Raw genomic sequence first — 22,426 nt, forward strand, 5'->3', positions numbered from 1 at the left:
AAAAAAACTCTCAAATTGCAATGATTACATGTCGACATGTAGACTATGGTTTATGCCAGCCAAGTAGCTAGCATAGTTTATGATAACCTTGCTCAGCTCAGCAACTCATGTTGGGAACCAGCATTGGGTAAAGAAATATTTGTGTGCTGATGTAGCGACCAAACCAGCTTGTTCATTGAAAATGAGTGTTGTCTTTGCTTGCTAACGTTACATGACTGACATCTGCATTCATCCCATGTGTACTGGCAAGATAGCCAATGCAATGGCTGAGACATCGATATCTACAGTAACTAGCTATCTACCACCCACTGGCTGGCAGCTTGTGGTCATTCTGTGTTCAAACGAGATAGCTGAAAAATAACGAGAAAATAACTGGAACTCTAGCCCACTAACCAGCTAGTTAGTCAGATAGGTAGTTGGGGGCTACAGATGGGCCAGCTAACATTAGCTAGCTAGCTACTGTTTTTGCATACATGCATGCTGCACAGTGAAGTTGAAAGTTAAAATACTGTGAGATAATTGTCGCTATTTTCATAAATGGAACAAATTAGCTATATTTCCAACATTGCAATTCGAACTAGCTGTCTGGCTATGTATTTAGACAAAAATTCATACAAATACATGGCTCTGGCTAGCATAGAGCCAGCCCCAAAGTGGATGCTCCGTAACAGCCATAGAAAAAAACACTTTTTTATTTATTTTTAGAACAAGGCTAATTATTTACCCTTATTTGATTTATCATTTACCCAATGATATTGAAATCAATTTCTTGTTCATTCAATTGAGCTATTTGAACTATACTGTCTGTAATTTTTGACTAAATATATTTGATGTATTTATGTGTAGCCTACATGTGTGCAACGATGTGTCAAATCTTGATTTAGTGCATTACTATAGGGTAACCATTATAATAAGCGGCCTCAATATTTGTAGCCATAGGTGACAATATTTTATAGGAGCTGATCCGTCATCAGTATTGTGTAATAATTCTGTTAATAATGGAAGATTTGAAAGGGAGAACTCTGCTCTGCGTGGTGTTTTGGGAAATGCATGTTACATCTTCGGCCATTGTAGGAAAGATGCATCATAAAAACACTAGTAAGCATAAGTTCCATCGCTATCGGGAAACCGGGCCCAGTACAATAGCCTACACATGAAGAGGAAGGTAAAGTCAGATACAGTACCAACCAATACTACTCACCTGACAGACAGGGCAGGTGTGAACCAGTACTGCTTTGGCTGCAGTCTTCTGGGCCGCAGCTTCTCCCTTTTTCTTAGCAGCCACAGCCTTGACATCAGTCAACAAGTTCAAGTTCAACTTGAGAGTGGAGTATGCGTTATATATCAATACCATCTAAATGAAAATAAGCAGGAGAATAGTGTTCCAGGTTGAAACAAGTTACCTAGTTAAGAGGATTAAGAGGACTCAGGTTAAATAAAGGTGAAATCATTTTTTTGATAAAAAACACTGAGCTAGGAACACCCGACAGGTGCTCGGCTCTCCATTGAAGCGTTCCGGAGGAGGTAAGTGGGGCTCCCGAGAAGGTGCAGTGACTGATGAGACGGCACTGCTAGCAGCTGAGTCGCTAAGGAGCTGTGGGGTTGCCACCATGGTAGGCGGCCTCCCAGACAACTCATGGAATTGCTCCAACAAACTGTCCAACGCCCGGACATGGCGTTCAGCCAACGTTTGGACTCCCTCCACAAGGCCACGAAGCAATTCCTAATGCATACCGATGGTGGCTCCCTGGGTGGAGATGGCGTTGCGCAGCTGACCCACCTTGATTTAACCAGGTAGGCCAGTTGAGAACAAGTTCTCATTTACAACTGTGCCCTGGCCAAGATAAAACAAAGCAGATATCAGCTTATCGCCTCTAAAATGTAAATAAAACACTATAAGGAGTTTATATAATGTGTCATTACATACCTATTTAAAGGTTTGTGTCGATTTTGAATCGGGTTTTTAGGGCGGTGCTAAAGTGATCTTCAGAAGCAAACAGCGGCTTTTGAGAGTCATGATAGCTTGCGGTGATGACGCAAAAATGACTAAGTATCCCCTTACCCTGTCCTTGTCTTTTTCTTGTTTTTAAACAAGTGAGAGAGAGAGTGAGAGAAGTGAGAGGTGAGAGAAGTGCTTACACCTGGTGGAGAACGGCTGTAAGACAGAATTAGTTGCTTTATGCGTGCTGTACGTTACGCCATGACACATCACGATGTAACGTACAGCGTAGGAGGGGTCCGTTTTTTAAACTTTTCTCCAATAATATAGAGCCATTACTATGTCAATCAACACTTGAATAGAAACATAGGTCACACCCCAGATTTTGATGTCAGTTTTCTTTGCAGCCTCGTTTGAATGTCCCGGTTGCGCACATTTGTACTGAATGGGGTTAGCGTATGTTACTAAACAACAAACTATAACGTTACAACCAGCCACCTAAAGCTGGGTTTACCAGCAAATGTTAGCAAAGGTTAGCACACAACTGGAGTTGCCTAGCTTTGGTACTCCCAGTAACTGATACAAAAATGTTTAAGTTAAATCACATCATCTGGTGTAACAATCTGTAGTTACAGTTCTCTGCCCTTTACTACACCTGAGACACACTGAACTAACTGTACTACACTGTTCATACTGTATTTGTTTGTGTAACTTTTACCATCACATTCTTGTTGAATACCCAGTTCATCTTTTTGAGTTAGCATGAAATATTGTACACTCCCCTGTATTTTACATTATTTTGATGTACAGTATCTGAGTGTCTAACATCCGTTTGATGCTACAGGGCCCTTTACAGCTAATATAAATATATTTGGTGAATCCATAAAGCCAGATACATTTTGAGGATTGATCTAAAAGATCCAAATGTATTTTATGGCACTTTATCCGGCTTCGGTACACTGACAATAGTGTTGGACGTGGTAGTCTGTGGAAGCAGAGTGCTGGTGGCGAATGGTCTTGTCCCATCTGCGGTTGACGAACAGCTGGATAAGACTATTGAAAGTGGTGTACGGCTCGTAGTTGTTAACCACAAACTGTTTGGACCTCTTGCAGAGGATTTGCTGGTACTGCACATCTCCTGAAAATACATGATTGTGGTGTTACCATTTTACACTTTTTTTGTGGTAGAGACGTAGGTCAACACACCTTTGATTCGTAAATGTGTCAACCGATTGGGACCTAAGTGTTTAGAAACAGACTAGTGGATTGTTCATGGACAATGAAGGACATTGGGAGCTGATTTTGAGACGAAAGAAGCAGTCAACAAAGTCAATGGGCTGGGGGGGGGGGGGGGGGGGGGGGAGGCTGCAGAAGGTGTGAAAAGTCTTAGGAGGGCAGTTCTTACACAGTATGTTATGTTGTGTTTAGGAGATTGAGGAGAAATGGCACTTCTTAATCATTATCATACACAACAATACACTTACTGTCTCTAAGCACAACCAAAACCCCCTTCCTTATCTGTAAACCTCCCCCAGCCCATTGACTTTGACAGATCACTCTTGTCAATAGTAGCAGGGGATTTTTGTAGGTTTTTGTGGATTTTTGCATTGTGATTTGAGAATCTGCAGAGAGAATAATGAGGTGGTTGTTTCATTACTGTTGTCTTCACTTTATACCTTTCAGTGTCCCTTGCTCATTTTTGTCCCATAATCTTGTTGTGCTCCATAACCACACCGTGTGTCCCCTCCCTTATGCTCGTGTACTCCAAAATGCTGCCGCTTTGGGGGATTTTTCAGCAGGGCCTGTGGAAGGACTCTAGATAACCAGAGTTTTACAAAGAGGAAAGGGTAGACTAATTTGACTAAATGGTCTAGAAGATACTCTGTGGTCCTCAGGTTACATCTTACCCCCTGTAACCCCATAACACAAACCCAAACCCATATAGAGGTCCTGGATGGCAGGAAGCTTGGCCCCTGTGATGTACTGGCCTGTACGCACTACTCACTAGTGCCTTGCGGTCGGAGAACGAGCAGTTGCCATACCAGGCACTGATGCAACCCGTCAGGATGCTCTCGATGGTGCAGCTGTAGAACCTTTTTAGGATCTGAGGACCCATGCCAAAGCTTTTCAGTCTCCTGAGGGGTAATACGTTTTGTCGTGCCCTCATCACGACTATCTTGGTGTGCTTGGACCATGTTAGTTTGTTGGTGATGTAGATGCCAAGGAACTTGAAGCTCTCAACCTGCTCCACTACAGCCCTGTTGATGAGAATGGGGGCGTGCTCGGTAAGTACTTTACACGACTGCTTACTGTAAATTGAGCTATCTCAGCTTGTAAATATTTTTGCCAACGTACCTTCACCGTGTGTAGAGATTGGGGTTAGAAACACATGCTAGTGGAATCAGATTATGTACCACCTACAACAAAACACACAACAATAGACAATTTAACCCCTTTGACGCGTACCAATACACGGGTGTGATTATTCTACAGTGGTCCCTGCAGCGTACACTCAAACCTGTGTGATTAGAACGCTTATTTAGAATGTCCATTTTCGATTGACGCAACAGTCAGTGTTTTGAGCTGGCAGCACTGTTTTTTTTTCACAGAAACATTTTGCACAAACACAGTCCTTAAAACGTTATGTTCTGAATGTGACCAGTTCATTTTTTAAAATAAAATGTTCAGATATTCACAAAAGTGTTGACAGCATAACACAATCATCCAAACCAGAAAATGTAGGCTACATTAGTCCTAGCGCTAACTGAGGAAAGATTGACCCAACACAAGTATTCATATTTAGCTAACTATTGGCTGACAGAAACCATAATATGAATTAGTCAATAAAAATAACTATTTGCAATTCATCATATCACGGGGTGGGCTCACTATTGATCAAAAAATGTTGTAAAACACTTTCAAAAAATGTAAAGTAATCTGACGATGCGTAGTTTGTGCACGCCGCCATGTATGTTTTTTTCGGGTCAACCAAAGATAAGAAGAGTAGTCAAGATGAGTATGGTCTGTTTGCAGTATGCATGTTGGAGGGGGTGTGTCGTCTACCATCATTCACTGTCCTTCATTCACTTCCGGAAGTTTACTCGAAAGATAAGTGTACCATCCCTCACCTCATTTTGTTATAACATCTTTGGTCTGACAGACGTTTACATGACACCCAGAATGAATTCTATGATGTCAACAAACACGGCGCCACACATAACTGGTAAATAGCTTAGCATTAGCGCATCATGATCAGTACAACCTTCCCAAAGACATTTTACACACATCATATGTGTCTGTTACAATCTATGCAAGAATCGGAATGCATGTTCTTGAAAACATGTGAATAAAACAGTAAATACATTATGCTCTGAACATTCATACGTTGTTCTACAGTAGAAACGACAGCACGATATACAGAAAATAAGGCACTTACTTTGATTGGAATGCACACGTCCAAAGTTATTATTTGTAAGGAAAACAACAATGAAGGTTATGCGAGAGCCAGACAGAAAATGTGCCAGGTGGAAAAGGTTTGTGCTAGACTGCGCAAATGTCTGCATACATCAGTGGTTCTTAACCTGGGTTCGATCGAACCCCAGGGGTTCGGTGAGTCAGTCTCAGGGGTTCGGCGGAGGTCAAGACACACATCCGACTCATATGATTCGTGATGACACGCCCCGCTTGGCCATCATTGGCTGCAGGTGATCACGCTACATCGCTTGGCCTATCTGTGCTGCAGGGAACTTGGTGCGCTCAGTAGTCGACTTGTGACTGTCGTGATGGTACGTCTTGTGATTTCTTTCTTAATATTTTAATCCCTTCATACTTACTATGTCGAGCAAAAAAAGAAAGTGGTCGGACGAATATGTACAATATGGATTTACATGTATAACGGAACGTGATGGGAGTCAGCGTCCTAACTGCATGATTTGCAATGCCAAGTTGAGCAATTCTAGTCTAGCACCGGCAAAACTAAGAGAACACATCCTTAAGCTGCATGGAGATGGAAAATACAAGAACACAACGCTCGCTGAATTCAAGGTGAAGAGAGCCAGATTCGATGAAAAGGCTACTCTGCCTGTTCTCGGCTTTGTACCCATCAACAAACCGATCCTCACAGCATCGTACGAAGTTGCTTACTTGATCGCAAAGCAGGGCAAACCACACACCATTGGTGAAACACTCATAAAACCAGCTGTGTTGAAGATGGTGAATATCATGCTGGGAAAAGAGGCTGAAGTTAAGTTATCCCAAATTCCTCTTTCAAATGACACCATCAGCGACAGAATAGAGGACATGAGCAAAGACATCTTGGCTCAAGTAGTTGCAGATCTGATTTCAAGCCCGGCAAAATTCAGCCTTCAACTCGACGAGACAACAGACGTTTCCAATCTAAGCCAGCTTGCTGTATTCATGCGCTATGTGAAAGACAACGTGATAAAGGAAGATTTTTTATTTTGTAAGCCTCTTACAACAACAACTAAGGCAGCCGATGTGAAGAAACTTGTGGATGACTTCTTCAAAGACAACAATCTTTCGTGGGATATGGTTTCTGCAGTTTGTTCGGACGGAGCTCCAGTCATGCTGGGAAGAAAGTCTGGTTTTGGTGCGCTAGTGAAAGCCGATGCACCACACATCATTATTACGCATTGTATTCTGCACAGGCATGCGTTGGCAACAAAAACCTTGCCTCCAAAACTGGCAGAAGTATTAAAAATTGTAGTGGAATGGGTGAACTATGTGCGAACTAGTGCTCTGAGGCACCGCATCTTCAGTGAGCTGTGTAAAGAAATGGGCTCTGAATTCGAGGTACTTCTGTACCATTCTAACGTTCGGTGGTTATCCCGGGGACAGGTGCTGAATCTTGTTTTTGCCGTGCGTGTGGAATTAGCCCTGTTTTTGCAAGAGCACCAACATTGTCATGCAGATTGCTTCAAAAATTCTGAGTTCATTCTCATTTTAGTGTACATGGCTGATATCTTCGCAGCTCTCAATCATCTCAATCAAAAGATGCAGGGCGGTGGAGTCAACATCATCGAAGCGGAGGAAAACCTGAAGGCTTTTCAAAAAAAGCTACCGTTATGGAAACGACGAACAGAGAACGATAACTTCGCAAACTTTCCCCTGCTGGACGACTGTGTAAGTAAGATCGAAGATGTATCTGGAATCGGAGACATTTCTGTACCCGCGGAACTGAAGCAAGCAATTGCCATGCACTTAGATGAGCTTGCAAAGTCTCTCGACGGATTCTTCCCTACAAGAGAGTCATATCCAGCATGGGTGAGACAGCCGTTCACGTTTAGTGTTGAGACAACAGATGTCAATGATGAATACCTCGATGAAATCATTGAAATTCAGCAGAGCCAGGTTCAACAGCAACTCTTCAGAACAACAACGCTTTCAACGTTTTGGTGTCAACAAATGGTAACGTACCCTGTTATTGCCAAGAAAGCTCTGGAGATTTTCATACCGTTTGTTACAACATATCTTTGCGAGCAATCCTTTTCGAGGATGCTGGACATAAAAACGAAGAAAAGGAACAGACTTTGTTGCGAAAATGACATGAGAGTGGCACTTGCCAAGGTGAAGCCGCGCATTTCTGAACTGGTCTCTGAAAGGCAACAGCAGAAGTCACACTGATTTGCAGTAAATATTCATTATTATGTTTTTGTTTGTGTGTGAAAATCATGTTTTGATGATTTTGTTCTTTGAACACACGGTGTTGATGTTGATGCATTTTGTGCACCAGTAAAATATATACCTATGTTTTGAATTTGAAAAGAAATCACATTTTATTTTTCCAATTAAGAAGGGTTCGGTGAATGCGCATATGAAACTGGTGGGGTTCAGTACCTCCAACAAGGTTAAGAACCACTGGCATACATGATCTGGGGAAACACTGGCCAGGTGCTTGGGCTCTCATTGAAAAGAGAAGTTTGTCATAAATTGTCCGCAACAGTGAAATGGGCTACTTTTATGTCAAATAATGAGGAGGCGGGACAGACCTCAATTCAAACTGTTCGAAAATAAAACTAATTTTAAATTGATAAGTTTAAATATAGCCTATAGATAATTAGCAAGCAGCGTGTGTCTTGGTTTGAGGGCAGTGCGGGTTAACTGACCTGTTGTTGGGGCGACCGTCAGAGATATTTGGAACTCACACGTGAAAAGGTTAAATACCCCACTAATTGTATTGATCTCTGTTAGACGGGCTAGCTTAGCACACCTAATATAGACATTTCAATATTGTCAGCTTGCTGTTAGCGTCACTAATTTGGCAGCAAGATTGCTAGCCAGCTGAGAACCAATTAACCAACCATAGACAATTTATACACATGTATCATAACTACCAACACACCGAGAGTGAGTTAGGTATATTGACAATTCTATTTTTTAGTAACAAAGTGTTTTCCAGACAAGTGTGGAATAGATGGCTACCAGATTGAGTTACTCTTATTTGCTCACGTTAGCTAGCTTACGTTATCTAACGGTAGTCAAAGATAGAACGAACAGACAACTATGTTTACTCTGCTGAAAGTATAGTTACCAGTCTAGCAGTGATTACCATGGCATAGGCTAAACTGATTGACAGTGTGTATCCAAAAGATAGCTAGCTATATGATTTAGCTGATGGCTTTCAGAGTTCAATACAGAACTGCAATGTTAGCTAACATAGCGAGTAACCAATGGTATTGTAACGTCCTGACCAGAGTTCTTATGTGTTTTGCTTGTTTAGTGTTGGTCAGGACGTGAGCTGGGTGGGAATTCTATGTTGTGTGTCTAGTTCGTCTGTTTCTGTGTTCAGCCTAATATGGTTCTCAATCAGAGACAGCTGTCAATCGTTGTCCCTGATTGAGAATCATATATAGGTGGCTTGTTTTGTGTTGGGGATTGTGGGTGGTTGTTTCCTGTGTCAGTGTTTGTGCCACACAGGACTGTGACGGTTAGTTTGTTTGTTATTTTGTATCGTGTCTATGTCTAACGTTAGTAGCTTGTGTATTGCACTTTCGTTTGTAGCTTCACGGTCGTTTGTTGTTTTGTATTAGTTTGTCAGTATCTTGTCTTTGTGTTTATTCAATTCATGGAAAATTACCACGCTGCACATTGGTCCTCCGATCCTTCTCTCCTCTCCTCGTCCGAGGAGGAAGAGCTAGACAGCCGTTACAGGTATTGCATCACTTGTCAGCTGTCATCTAAATGGATATTTGGTCACCGTAAGCATAATTTTTTAGAGCCACAAACCACTGGCAGCATTTGTGTAAATCTTTGGTAGGTAGAACGGTGAAAGATAACTAATTTGCGCGCTTGTTTGTAATTAGCACAGCCAGACAAAACACCACACGAGCATGAAGATAAACATTAGCGAAAAACTTTGCCTAGAGTTCTGAGATTACTGTGTGTTGGTCGTTCAAAGTTATCAACGCCATGAACCAAGTTTGTAGGCACGCCCCAACTACCTAGCGGGTGGTATCTGCATTCGCAACGAATGCTGGACTTTGTGGTTCACTATGAGCAGACGAATACACAGGAAGTAGAAACTTTACAATTCTACCAGTGAAATGAAAATGCCCACATTCTAGCTTATGGTTTGGGTAATGTTGATGTTTATGACAAAAACGTGATGTTGTTAATATAGTAATGACTATATGTCGTGGCAGAGATAGGGAGAAATTTCCCCTAACCAAACTAAATATGAACCATCTCTCATCAAGTCAACTTAAAATGCATATCTAATGCAACATTTACAAATGTAAAGATAAAGAAACAGAGAGCAATATGAAGCGTGAAGCAAACATGGAATGACTTTGTGAAATGTGAAGGTGTTGACTCAGTGAAGATGTCTAGTGAAGGTGTCTTTCATCCCTCTCGGTACCCTGGTTCAGTGGAACAATTCTTGTTTAGCCTCATAGTAGCATGATTCTGGTTCTGATTCTGGATAGCGGAACTCCTGTAAATAGTGAAATGACATTTAGATGTCTATGGGACAGTTTTCCAACCATAACGTTGTAAACCATTCAGTGACTATGAATTTTTACAACTTGACTCTAGGGAGGATGGATTACAGCAACCTTGTACTTGGTCATACGAATTTGAGACAAGTACACAGACAAAAACTGCAATTGGACAATATAACAAATAGGGCTGAGTTTGCTTTATGCAGGGTGCATTGTTTAATATGACCCTGCAATTAAAAGGTTATTTGCACAGTATATGTCATCACTATGTAGGTGTAGGTTCATTTCAGACAATCATTTGGAATGAAAAGGTCTAGGCAGCCTAGCCCAGCCAGTGCATTTGTAGTACACCTTGTATGTAAGTGGCGGATGGCTGGCTTGTGTCTCTGAGCTTTTCCGTTGTCTATTGTCATCCACTACGTTCTTCACCTTCTCTGCGTCCTACGGCAAGAGAAGTGGAGAGAAGAGAGGGGGGGAAAAAGAGGGAGGGGTATTGAAATGTACAGGCTGTGTTGGGGTCATGATGCCTGAGCTGAAGGGCAAGTGGGCAGGCATCGCCACAGACACCTACAAGGGCTTTTTATGTTAAGTTGAACCACCTCTGCCACTACTTCTTGCAGTAATTGATTAACACCTTGTTTCCATAAACCATGCCATAGACATTCCCTTCCTAAACCAGACTATATAGTCTTGACTCTTTCGCTCAATTCAATTCAATGGGCTTTATTGGCATGGGAAACATATGTTCACATTGCCAAAGCGGTGAAATGGATATACAAAAATGAAATAAACAAAAGAAGTGAACAGTAAATATTACACCCACAGAAGTTCAAAATAATAGAGACATTTCAAATTGTGTTATGTCTATACATAGTGTTGTAACGATGTGCAAATTGTTAAAGTACAAAAGGGAAAATAAATCAAAATATAACCTCAGCAAAAATAGAAATGTCCCTTTTTCAGGACCCTGTAAAGAGAATTAGTAAAAATCCAAATAACTTCACAGATCTTCATTGTAAAGGGTTTAAACACTGTTTCCCATGCTTGTTCAATGAACCATAAACAATTAATGAACATGCACCTGTGGAACACTAACAGCTTACAGATGGTAGGCAATTAAGGTCACAGTTATGAAAACTTAGGACACTAAAGAGGCCTTTCTACTAACTCTGAAAGACACTAAAAGAAAGATGCCCAGGGTCCCTGCTCATCTGCGTGAACGTGCCTTAGGCATACTGCAAGGAGGCATGAGGACTGCACATGTGGCCAGGGCAATAAATTGCAATGTCCGTACTGTGAGACGCCTAAGACAGCACTACAGGGAGACAGGACGGACAGCTGATCGTCCTTGCAGTGGCAGACCACGTGTAACAACACCTGCACAGGATCGGTACATCCGAACATCACACCTGCGGGACAGGTACAGGATGGCAACAACAACTGCCAGAGTTACACCAGGAACGCACAATCCCTCCATCAGTGATCAGACTGTCCACAATAGGCTGAGAGAGGCTGGACTGAGGGCTTGTAGGCCTGTTGTAAGGCAGGTCCTCACCAGACATCACCGGCAACAACGTCACCTATGGGCACAAACCCACCGTCGCTGGACCAGACAGGACTGGCAAAAAGTACTCTTCACTGACGAGTCGCGGTTTTGTCTCCCCAGGGGTGATGGCAGATTCCCTCTGTGCGTGATATCCTGCAAGACAGGAATGTCAGTGTTTTGTCATGGCCAGCGAAGAGCCCAGATCTCAATCCCATTGAGCACGTCTGGGAACTGTTGTATCGGAGGGTGAGGGCTAGGTCCATTCCTCCCAGAAATGTCCGTGAACTTACAGGTGCCTTAGTGGAAGAGTGGGGTAACATCTCACAGCAAGAACTAGCAAATATGGTGCAGTCCATTAGGAGGAGATGCACTGCAGTACTTAATACCCCTGGTGGCCACACCAGATACTGACTGTTACTTTTGATTTTGACCCCCCCTTTGGTCAGGGACACATTATTCCATTTCTGTTAGTCACATGTCTTATTAATCTTATGTTCATACAAATATTTACACATGTTAAGTTTGCTGAAAATAAACGCAGTTGACAGTGAGAGGACGCTTCTTTTTTTGCTGAGTTTATATGGGTTGTATTTACATTGGTGTTTTTTCTTCAGTGGTTGCCCTTTTCTTGTGGCAACAGGTCACAAATCTTGCTGCTGTGATTGCACACTGTGGTATTTCACCCAATAGATATGGAAGTTTATCAAAATTAGATATGTTTTCGAATTATTTTTGGCTCTGTGTAATCGGAGGGAAATATGTGTCTCTAAGGTCATACATTTGGCAGGAGGTTAGGAAGTGCATCTCAGTTTCCACCTCATTTTGTGAGAAATGTGCACATAGCCTGCCTTCTCGTAAGAGCCAGGTCTGCCTACTGCGACCTTTCTCAATAGCAAGGCTGTTCTCAGTGAGCATGTACAGTTTAAGTCAAAAGTTTACATATACTTAGGTTGGAGTCATTAAAACTCATTTTTCAACCACTCCACAAATTTCTTGTTAACAAACTATTGTTTTGGCAAGTTAGTTAGGACATCTACTTTGTGCATGACACAAGTAATTTTTCCAACAATTGTTTCCAGACAGATTATTCACTTATAATTCACAGTATCACAATTCCAGTGGGTCAGAAGCTTACATACACTAAGTTGACTGTACTTTTAAACATCTCTCACTAAGAAGACATCCTTTACATACTCTCTCTCTCTCTCTAAAAGACATCCTTTACCAACAGAATCATTTGTAGGCATTGGGAAATTACACAAAATTAACCTCATTAAAATACCTAGAGCTTTTTGTTTTACATTGTGTTTCACTTTGAACACACTATGAGTATGGATTGCACCTAGTAAAGAAGACTGTCGACATGTCTGTATAATCTGTAGCATAATCTGTAGCAAGTAATGCATTCTCAACATGGCTCCTCATGTTTAACTCTCTCTGTCACTCCAATATTGTTGCCTGATACCACTCTTGAACATTATGTGGTCATAATAGTAATCTCATCTTCTTTCACCAAAGAACGCAGTTCTCCGAGCTTGCTGAAACCTTCCCGAAAGTTTTCATTTTGAGCCCTGCCCCATACAGAAAGATACTGTTGTTAGAGTGCTGACTGTGGTAAACAGTAAGCTATTGTCACGTTCTTTCAAGATCGAACCCAGAAGCAGACCAGGACAAGGAGCGTAGGAAGAAGGTGAGTATTTATTTACAATTAAATGTGAAAAGGTTGATATATCCAGATGGCGTAGCGGGCAGCGGTGGTGAATTGATGAGAGGAAATAGGTGAATCCAATGGAGTAGCGGAATCCTCCGTCAACCAGGCGGGAATGGGGTGAATGATCCGGGTGAGTAACTGAAGGCAAAACAAACGGAGGTAAGTTCAAGGCAAGCAATACGTAAACAAAAACAACAAAACAAATACTATCCAACTTGAGTCTGGTACTATGGCACAACATACTGTTCATGGCTAACGATCCGGCAGGGAATGGAAGTCAGGTCAGAGCTTTTGAAGGGGAGAGATGATGATCAGGACAGGTGTGCAGAATACTGATGGGACACAGGTGCGGGTGAACATCAATCTCCCAACAAGCTAATTCGCCCGGCAACCAGACAGGGTGCGTTCCAGGACACCTGAAACACACTCCAGGACAGACACACAGGCAAACCCAGACTCAGGAAGCGGGATTCGTGACAGTACCCCCCCTCCGACGAACGCCACCGGGCGGACTACCTGGAGCGCCAGGGTGGAGGCGGTAGAAGTCACGAAGCAGGTCGTCATCCAGGATCTGACGCCGAGGAATCCAACTCCTCTCCTCTGGACCATATCCTTCCCAATCCACTAAATACTGGTACCCTCGACCCCGCCGTCTGGAGTCCATGATGCGGCGCACCGTGTAGACAGGACCACCTCCGATCATCCGAGGAGGAGGAGGACGAGGAGGAGGGGGCAACAGAGGACTGAGGTGAACCGGCTTGAGGCAGGAGACATGAAAGGTGGGATGTACTCTAAGAGTTGCAGGCAACTTGAGTCGAACCACAACAGGATTAATGATTCTCTCCACTACGAACGGACCAATGAACTTCGGTGACAACTTTCTCGACTCAGTCCGTAGAGGAAGATCCCGTGTAGCCAACCAAACCTTATCTCCGACCGTATAAGCTGGGGCAGGAATACGGCGACGATTCGCCTGGATCTGATACCGGTCAGACACTCTAAGGAGAGCCTTCCTGGCCCGATGCCAGGTCCGGTGGCAACGACGAATGTGGGTCTGGACAGAGGGAACCGAGAGATCCCTTTCCTGAGAAGGAAACAAAGGAGGTTGGTAACCGTACAGGCATTGGAAGGGGGACATCCCAGTGGCAGATGACGGAAGGGTATTATGGGCATACTCGACCCAGGGTAATTGAGATGACCAAGAGGTAGGATCAGAAGAGACAAGACAACGCAGCGTGGACTCCATCTTCTGGTTGGCTCTCTCCGCCTGACCATTAGATTGAGGATGAAATCCAGAAGTGAGACTGACTGTAGCTCCAATGGCCAAACAGAAAGATCTCCAAACAGCAGAGGTAAACTGAGGACCACGGTCAGAAACAATGTCACTGGGCAATCCGTGGACCCTGAAAACCTCCCTAACCAGGATCTCAGACGTCTCCGTAGCCGATGGAAGCTTGGAGAGAGGAACAAAATGAGCAAACTTGCTGAATCTGTCCACAATGGTCAGAATGACCGTGTTCCCAACAGAAGGGGGCAATCCCGTGACAAAATCCAGGGCCAGATGCGACCAAGGTCGCCGAGGAATAGGTAGAGGGTGAAGAAGCCCAGAGCTGGGCCGATTGGTACTTTTGTTCTGAGCACAAACAGGACATGCGGCAACAAACCTCCGGGTATCTTCTCCCATGGCAGGCCACCAAAATCGTCTGCGCAGTAGCGCCATAGTCCGAGCAACGCCAGGGTGACAAGCTATCTTGCTGGCGTGGGACCACTGAAGAACAGCAGAACGGACCGACTCAGGCACGAACAACCGACCGGGTGGACCGTTACCAGGGCCGGGCTGCGTCCGAAGGGCCGCCATCACATCCTCCTCAATCCTCCATGTAACGGCTCCCACGACAAGATTCTGGGGAAGAATCGTCTCAGTCTTGGCCCCACTCTCCTCCGTCTTGGAGAACATCCGGGACAAGGCGTCCGCCTTGCCGTTCTTCGACCCAGGTCGGAACGTCAGGGAAAAATTGAAGCGTCCAAAAAACAAAGCCCACCTGGCCTGACGGGAGTTGAGACGTTTAGCCGATTGCATGTAAGCCAGATTCTTGTGGTCAGTCCAGACCACAAACGGTTGCTCCGCTCCCTCCAACCAGTGACGCCACTCATCCAAGGCAAGCTTCACAGCGAGAAGCTCCCGGTTACCCACATCGTAGTTTCTTTCAGCTGGAGAAAGACGACAAGAGTAGAAAGCGCAGGGATGGAGTTTACCGTCAGTGGAGCTACGCTGGGACAGGATGGCGCCCACCCCCACATCAGACGCGTCCACTTCAACAACAAACTGACGGGAAGTGTCAGGTTGAGAGAGAATCGGGGCGTTGGTGAATCGACTCTTCAAATCCAGAAATGCTCGGTCTGCCTCAGGAGTCCAACAGAACCTTCTGGTGCAAGACGTCAGAGCAGTTAATGGGGCGGCCACCCGGCTGTAATCACGGATAAACCTCCGATAGAAGTTCGCAAACCCCAGGAATCTCTGGAGCTGCAATCTCGTACCGGGCTGGACCCAATCCCGAACCGCCCGAACCTTCTCTTGGTCCATCTTGATCTCTCCCCTGGAGATGATGTACCCGAGAAAGGATGTAGTGTGGGCGTGAAAATCACACTTCTCTGCCTTCACAAACAGACGGTTCTCCAATAACCGCTGCAGGACCTGCTTAACATGCTGGATGTGGCTGGAAAGCTCCTTGGAGAAAATCAGGATGTCATCCAGGTAAACGAACACAAACAGACCGATCATATCCCTCAGCACGTCATTCACCAAACATTGGAACACTGCTGGAGCGTTGGAAAGTCCAAACGGCATCACCAGGTACTCGAAATGTCCCATAGGTGTATTGAATCCAGTCAACTACTCGTCCCCCTCCTTGATCCGAACCAGATGATACGCATTGCGTAGATCAAGCTTCGTAAACACAGTAGCACCCTGTAAAGAATCAAAAGCGGAGCTCATCAAGGGCAAGGGGTACTTGTTCTTGACCGTAATATCATTCAACCCCCGATAATCAATACACGGTCGAAGAGAGCCATCCTTCTTACTCACAAAAAAAAATCCAGCTCCCAGGGGTGATGACGAGGGACGAATGAGACCTGCAGCAAGAGACTCCTTTATGTAGGTTTCCAGGGCTTCCCGCTCAGGTCGAGAAATACTGTATAACCGCCCCTTGGGAAAGGCAGCTCCAGGGAACAGCTTAATTGTACAATCATAAGGTCGGTGGGGAGGAAGTGACTGAGCTTTCTGCTTACTGAACACCTCACCCAACTCGTGATATGTTTCAGGAACCAGGGACAAATCAGGAGAAGCAGACTCAAAGACCCGACTGGGGACAGCATGAGAACAGGCAGTCCTGAGGCAGTTAGCATGGCACTCAATGCTCCAACTAGTTACCTTTCCAGTCACCCAATCGAACGAGGGATTGTGTTCCTTAAGCCAGGGGTATCCAAGAACCAGAGGTACATGGGGGGAAGGCAAAATGAAAAAAGAAATAACCTCTGAATGATTCCCCGACAACAACATCTTAACCGGTTCAGTCCTCATAGTGATCCGTGCCAGAACACTGCCGTTCAGAGTGGTTGCTTCAATGGCTTCCGGTAATTGCTCCTTGGAAAGCCCCAGCTGTTCCACTAAGTCGGCATCAATGAAGTTGTCATCGGCACCTGAATCGATGAAAGCGTTAATCGCTAAACTCTGATCCTTATTTATGAGGGTAGCAGGGAAACGAGGTCTGACAGGACTCTTAAGAGGTTGAAACTGGCTCGCTAACAAACCTCCCAAACTTAACGAGCCGAGCAGTTTAACGGGCGCTGAGGAAAAACGGAGATGTAATGTCCCGAACTACCACACTTCTTCTCCCTCCTTCTCTCTCGGACTCTATTATCTACCCGGATAGCTAAGGTGACCAAACTATCTAGGTCACTAGGCTCTGGATAGGAGATCAGCTCGTCCTTGAGTTGCTCCGACAACCCCTGGTAAAAAAACGCTTGTAGTGATTCCTCATTCCAACCACTCTCCACAGCCAATGTCCTGAATTCTATCACAAAGTCTGCCACACTGAGAGTTCCTTGGCGAAGAGAGAACAAACGTTTAGCTGCATCCTTACCTCGGACTGGATGGTCAAAAAGCTTTCTCATCTCTGCCGTGAACCCCTGGTATGACGTCATGCAGGTGTCCCGTCGTTCCCAAACAGCTGAAGCCCATTCAAGAGCTCTACCACGCAGCAGCTCAATAACAAAAGCTATCCTAGCCTTATCTGTGGCGTAAGAGTAGTGCTGCAGATCAAAAACTAACCCACATTGCAAAAGAAATGAACGGCATCCTCCCAGATCTCCCTCGTACTTATCCGGTGTCGGAACCTTGGGCTCACGGAAGGAACCCGCTCCCGAATCGGCAGGTGATATGGGTGAAACAGGTGGTAGATGATCCACCGGCAACCTGAGCTGATCCTGGATACTCGTTAATCTATCCGATAAGTTTCGGATCGAACCCGCTATCTCGTGTAGCGCCGTCTTGTGTTGTCCCAACATCTTCTCCTGCTGGGTGATTGCATGGCAAACGGAGTCCAGGTCCGCTGGGTTCATCACTGGCCGGATCGTTCTGTCACGTTCTTTCAAGATCGAACCCAGAAGCAGACCAGGACAAGGAGCGTAGGAAGAAGGTGAGTATTTATTTACAATTAAATGTGAACGGGTAGATATATCCAGATGGCGTAGCGGGCAGCGGTGGTGAATTGATGAGAGGAAATAGGTGAATCCAATGGAGTAGCGGAATCCTCCGTCAACCAGGCGGGAATGGGGTGAATGATCCGGGTGAGTAACTGAAGGCAAAACAAACGGAGGTAAGTTCAAGGCAAGCAATACGTAAACAAAAACAAACAAAAAAATACTATCCAACTTGAGTCTGGTACTATGGCACAACATACTGTTCATGGCTAACGATCCGGCAGGGAATGGAAGTCAGGTCAGAGCTTTTGAAGGGGAGAGATGATGATCAGGACAGGTGTGCAGAATACTGATGGGACACAGGTGCGGGTGAACATCAATCTCCCAACAAGCTAATTCGCCCGGCAACCAGACAGGGTGCGTTCCAGGACACCTGAAACACACTCCAGGACAGACACACAGGCAAACCCAGACTCAGGAAGCGGGATTCGTGACAGCTATAGATTCTTAATTCCCATCCCCATTCAGAATACATCTATAATTGGTAACAATATAAAGATATTGAAGTACATTTGATTACTAATCATAAAAACATTTTATGTGTGGGGTTCCCATAGTTTAATCCAGTAAAAGTACTTTCTGTAGTGCATCTTATGCTGCCTGTCACTCAGTCCTTTATGATGCCGTTATGTCACCTCATTAAGGCTACTCAATGTCTTATAGGCCTATCATGCAAATAAACACTTCTTACTCATTACTTTTGTGTTAACGTAAAACTTCTGTTTGTAAAACTGTCAATTAATCATTCACTGGTGTGTCATCACTATAATTTCCATTCCGACATTACATGTATCCATTGCAGTGCCATTCTATACCGTTGAAGTACAGTTCTAGGTGATTGCATATACCATACAGTGCCGTGGGAAAGTATACAGACCCCTTGACTTTTTCCACATTTTGTTACGTTACAGCCTTATTCTAAACTTAATTAAATAAATAAAACATCCTCAGCAATCTACACACAATACCCCATAGTCAATTTGGACATGATTTTGAAAGGTACGCACGTGTCTATATAAGGTCCCACAGTTGACAGTGCATGTCAGAGGAAAAACCAAGCCATGAGGTCGAAGGAATTGTCCGTAGAGCTCCGAGACAGGATTGAAGGATGGAACCACCAAGACTCTTCCTAGGGCTGGCCGCCCAGCCAAACTGAGCAATCGTGGGACAAGGGCCTTAGTCAGGGAGGTGACCAAGAACCCAATGGTCACTCTGACAGAGCTCTAGGGTTCCTCTGTGGAGATGGGAAAGACAACCATCTCTGGAGCACACCACCAGTCAGTTGAGTGACCAGGCGGAAGCCACTCCTCAGTAAAAGGCACATGACAGCCAGCTTGGAGTTTGCCAAAAGGCACCTAAAGACTCTCAGACCATGAGAAACAAGACTCTCTGGTCTGATGAAACCAAGATTGAACTATTTGGCCTGAATGCCAAGTGTCACGTCTGGAGCAACCCTGGTACCGTCCCTACATTGAAGCATTTGTGGCAGCATCATGCTGTGGGGTGTTTTTTGGTGGCAGGGACTGGGGTACTAGTCAGGATCGAGGCAAAGATGAACGGAGCTAAGTACAGAGAGATCCTTGATGAAAACCTGCTCCAGAGTACTCAGGATCTCAGACTGGGGTGAAGGTTCACCTTCCAATAGGACAACAACCCTAAGCCCACAGCCAAGACAACGCAGGAGTGGCTTTGGGACAAGTCTCTGAATGTCCTTGAGTGGCCCAGCCAGAGCCTGGAGTTGAACCTGATCAAAACATCTTTGGAGAGACCTGAAAATAGCTGTGCAGCAACGATCCCCATCCAAGCTGACAGATCTTGAGAGGATCTGCAGAGAAGAATGGGAGAGACTCCCCAAATACAGGTGTGCCAAGCTTGTAACGTCATACCCCAAAAGACTCAAGGCTGTAATCGTTGCCAAGGTGTTTCAACAAAGTTCTGAGTAAAGGGTCTGAATACTATTTACGTTTTTAATTTTTAATAAATTAGCAAAAACTTGTTAAAACCTATTTTTGGTTTGTCACTATGGGGTATTATGTGTAGATTGATGAGGGGAAAAAACGATTTAATACATTTTAGAATAAGGCAGTAACCTAACAAAATGTGGAAAAAAGTCAAGGGGTCTGAATACTTTCCATAGGCATAGGTAGGTAGGTCATATGAACTTCATCAACAACGATTCCGACAATTTTTGATCTGTATAGGACTAAGGCCAATACCTCTCTCCCGGTCTTCCCCAACCAGCTCTCTGGACTGGACTTCCGAAGACAAGGTTGCATGCACTCGCTCAAATATTGTTATTTTCTTCCTCCTCAACTACCTCTCTGAGACCCAGGGCTGTAGGCCCATGGATTTGTTCCTCTGTCCACCACAGCCTTTAGCTGGGACATGACAGTCAGAATTGGAGGCTGTTTTCCTTGCTTCTTGAAGATTAGAACTGCAGAGCTAGCTAGCTGGTAAATTAGTATTTTCCCAATACAAAGGCTTGCAATGCTTTAAGTTTCTCCTATTTGAATTAAATCAAGAAATGTGTTGTTACTATATGGCAGCGTTGTCTCTATCTCCTTTTCAGAAAGCTCTATCACTGAGTTGTTCTCCCTACAGTTTTAGTTACCTTAGTTACCAGCTTTAGCTTGGCTTCTTTACCTCTCGAGTGCCGCGTCGCAAAATGACGAGGAAGCATGGAGGGCGTTGCACATGCAAATAGCGTGCATATGAGCACCAATCAAATGTCGCTCAAAATTTGAGCTAACCTCTCCCTTTTGCAAGCCAGAGTTTCCGGACCAGTGAGTCACAGCTTGCTGTGTAGTCACGTGGGTTGCACGTCAACCAGGCTAGGTGAGGGCTAGTGTATAATGTATTCCCTTGGTGGCCATAACATATACGTTCCTCTGGGAACTGTCACAGTGATAAGGAGACGAACCACTCGAACCCCAACTCAGACTCCAGGGCTGCATTTCATTTAAGAAAGATTTGATCCCTTTCCTCTGTCCTTCCTCTGTCCTAAAAGCAATATGGTGGGAACTGGGTGGAGCTATTGCTTACACCTACCCAGTCATCTCAGCTCTGTGAAGGAGATTGAATGAAGGCAGAGGGGAGGGAACATATTCTTTGAATGAAATGCAGCCCGCCCAGATGTCACCTGCAGGAGGATGCAGCAGCTTATCAAGCCACTTGCTCTGATCCAATTAGGCACTGAATTAAGTGTCTGAATAACACTGTTTCTGAAGGTCTATCTTCTGCTGCATACATACCACGCTAAGCCTTAGTGAGATGTTAATTTATGAGGACAAATAAGGACAAATACTCAGAACTGTTTTATAATGTGGTTGTTATCACTCTGTCAAAGTAATTAGAAAAATATTATACAAGATAATACAGTAAGGGTCCAAGAATTGCACTCAGACAAAGCTGTACCAGACAGGTGTGTGTGATTAAATAATGGGTACGTTTTGTTGTGACTCAAATCAAATTCGTCACATGCGCCGAATAGGTGTAGACCTTACCGTGAAATGCTTACTGACGAGCCCTTAACCAACCATGCAGAGTAAAGAAAAAAGTAAGGAAGAAAAATGTGCTGTATAAACTAAAGAAAGACAGTAACACCAATAACGAGGCTACAGTTTATACAGTACAAGGGAGTGGTTCCTTGGGTCATCTGTTGTTCACCCGCAATTCCTAGTAATCCATCCGCAACCACCCGACTAAATGTGATGAAGTCAAAATCTGATGCACGCACCCAACAATAACCCGCAAATACATAAAATGCACTGAGGCTACAATCAAAGACGGCAGAATGATTTTTTTTGCATGATTTTGATATGTTTCTGCTTATAATTTCGAACATTTTCGTAGGATATTTGTTAGTCAACTTGTCCATAATTAGATAGATGCAGCTTCTCTTTTATATGTTGACCTAGAAGACTAAATAAACTCTTGCTCAACAAAATAATGGAATGGATAGATAGAATGAGTGCTTCAATCTAGCTCTGTCATCTTCTTTCACGGAGCAAAGATGTTTAGGGATTGGGAAGAAAATGCAACCAAGGCCAAAAAATATGGAAATATTTTCTGTGCAAAATTACATCAGTTTGACCGGTTGTAAGGAAATAGAAAGTTGTGAAAACGACCTAAGATTTCAGTTCGGCTTCAATATATATTTTATGTGGTTGAAATACTATCAGCTTGTATGATGCTGACAGCGTCTCAAGATGCATAGACAAAGAAATCAGTTTCTCCACTCCTGTTCCCAAGTCCACATTTTGACTACATTTGGTATATAATTTTACTGCAAGAAACGCTTAATTCTGCAGGAATTATTATTAAGACTATGTGAGAGGTTATAGACCTACAGTCAGTGTCCAGATTTCAGTTTCCATTTAACCCATCTGAACAGAAGGCTATAGTCCCCTTGACGTGCCATAGGCCTATTTGAAGTCCCTTCTTGTGACTGTGGAATTTGATTTGCGCCTCACAATCATCACACATAGCACTGCTATAATCCTCTTTTACCA

This window comes from Salvelinus namaycush, chromosome 31 (assembly GCF_016432855.1).
Source record: "Salvelinus namaycush isolate Seneca chromosome 31, SaNama_1.0, whole genome shotgun sequence".
Lineage (NCBI taxonomy): Eukaryota > Metazoa > Chordata > Actinopteri > Salmoniformes > Salmonidae > Salvelinus > Salvelinus namaycush.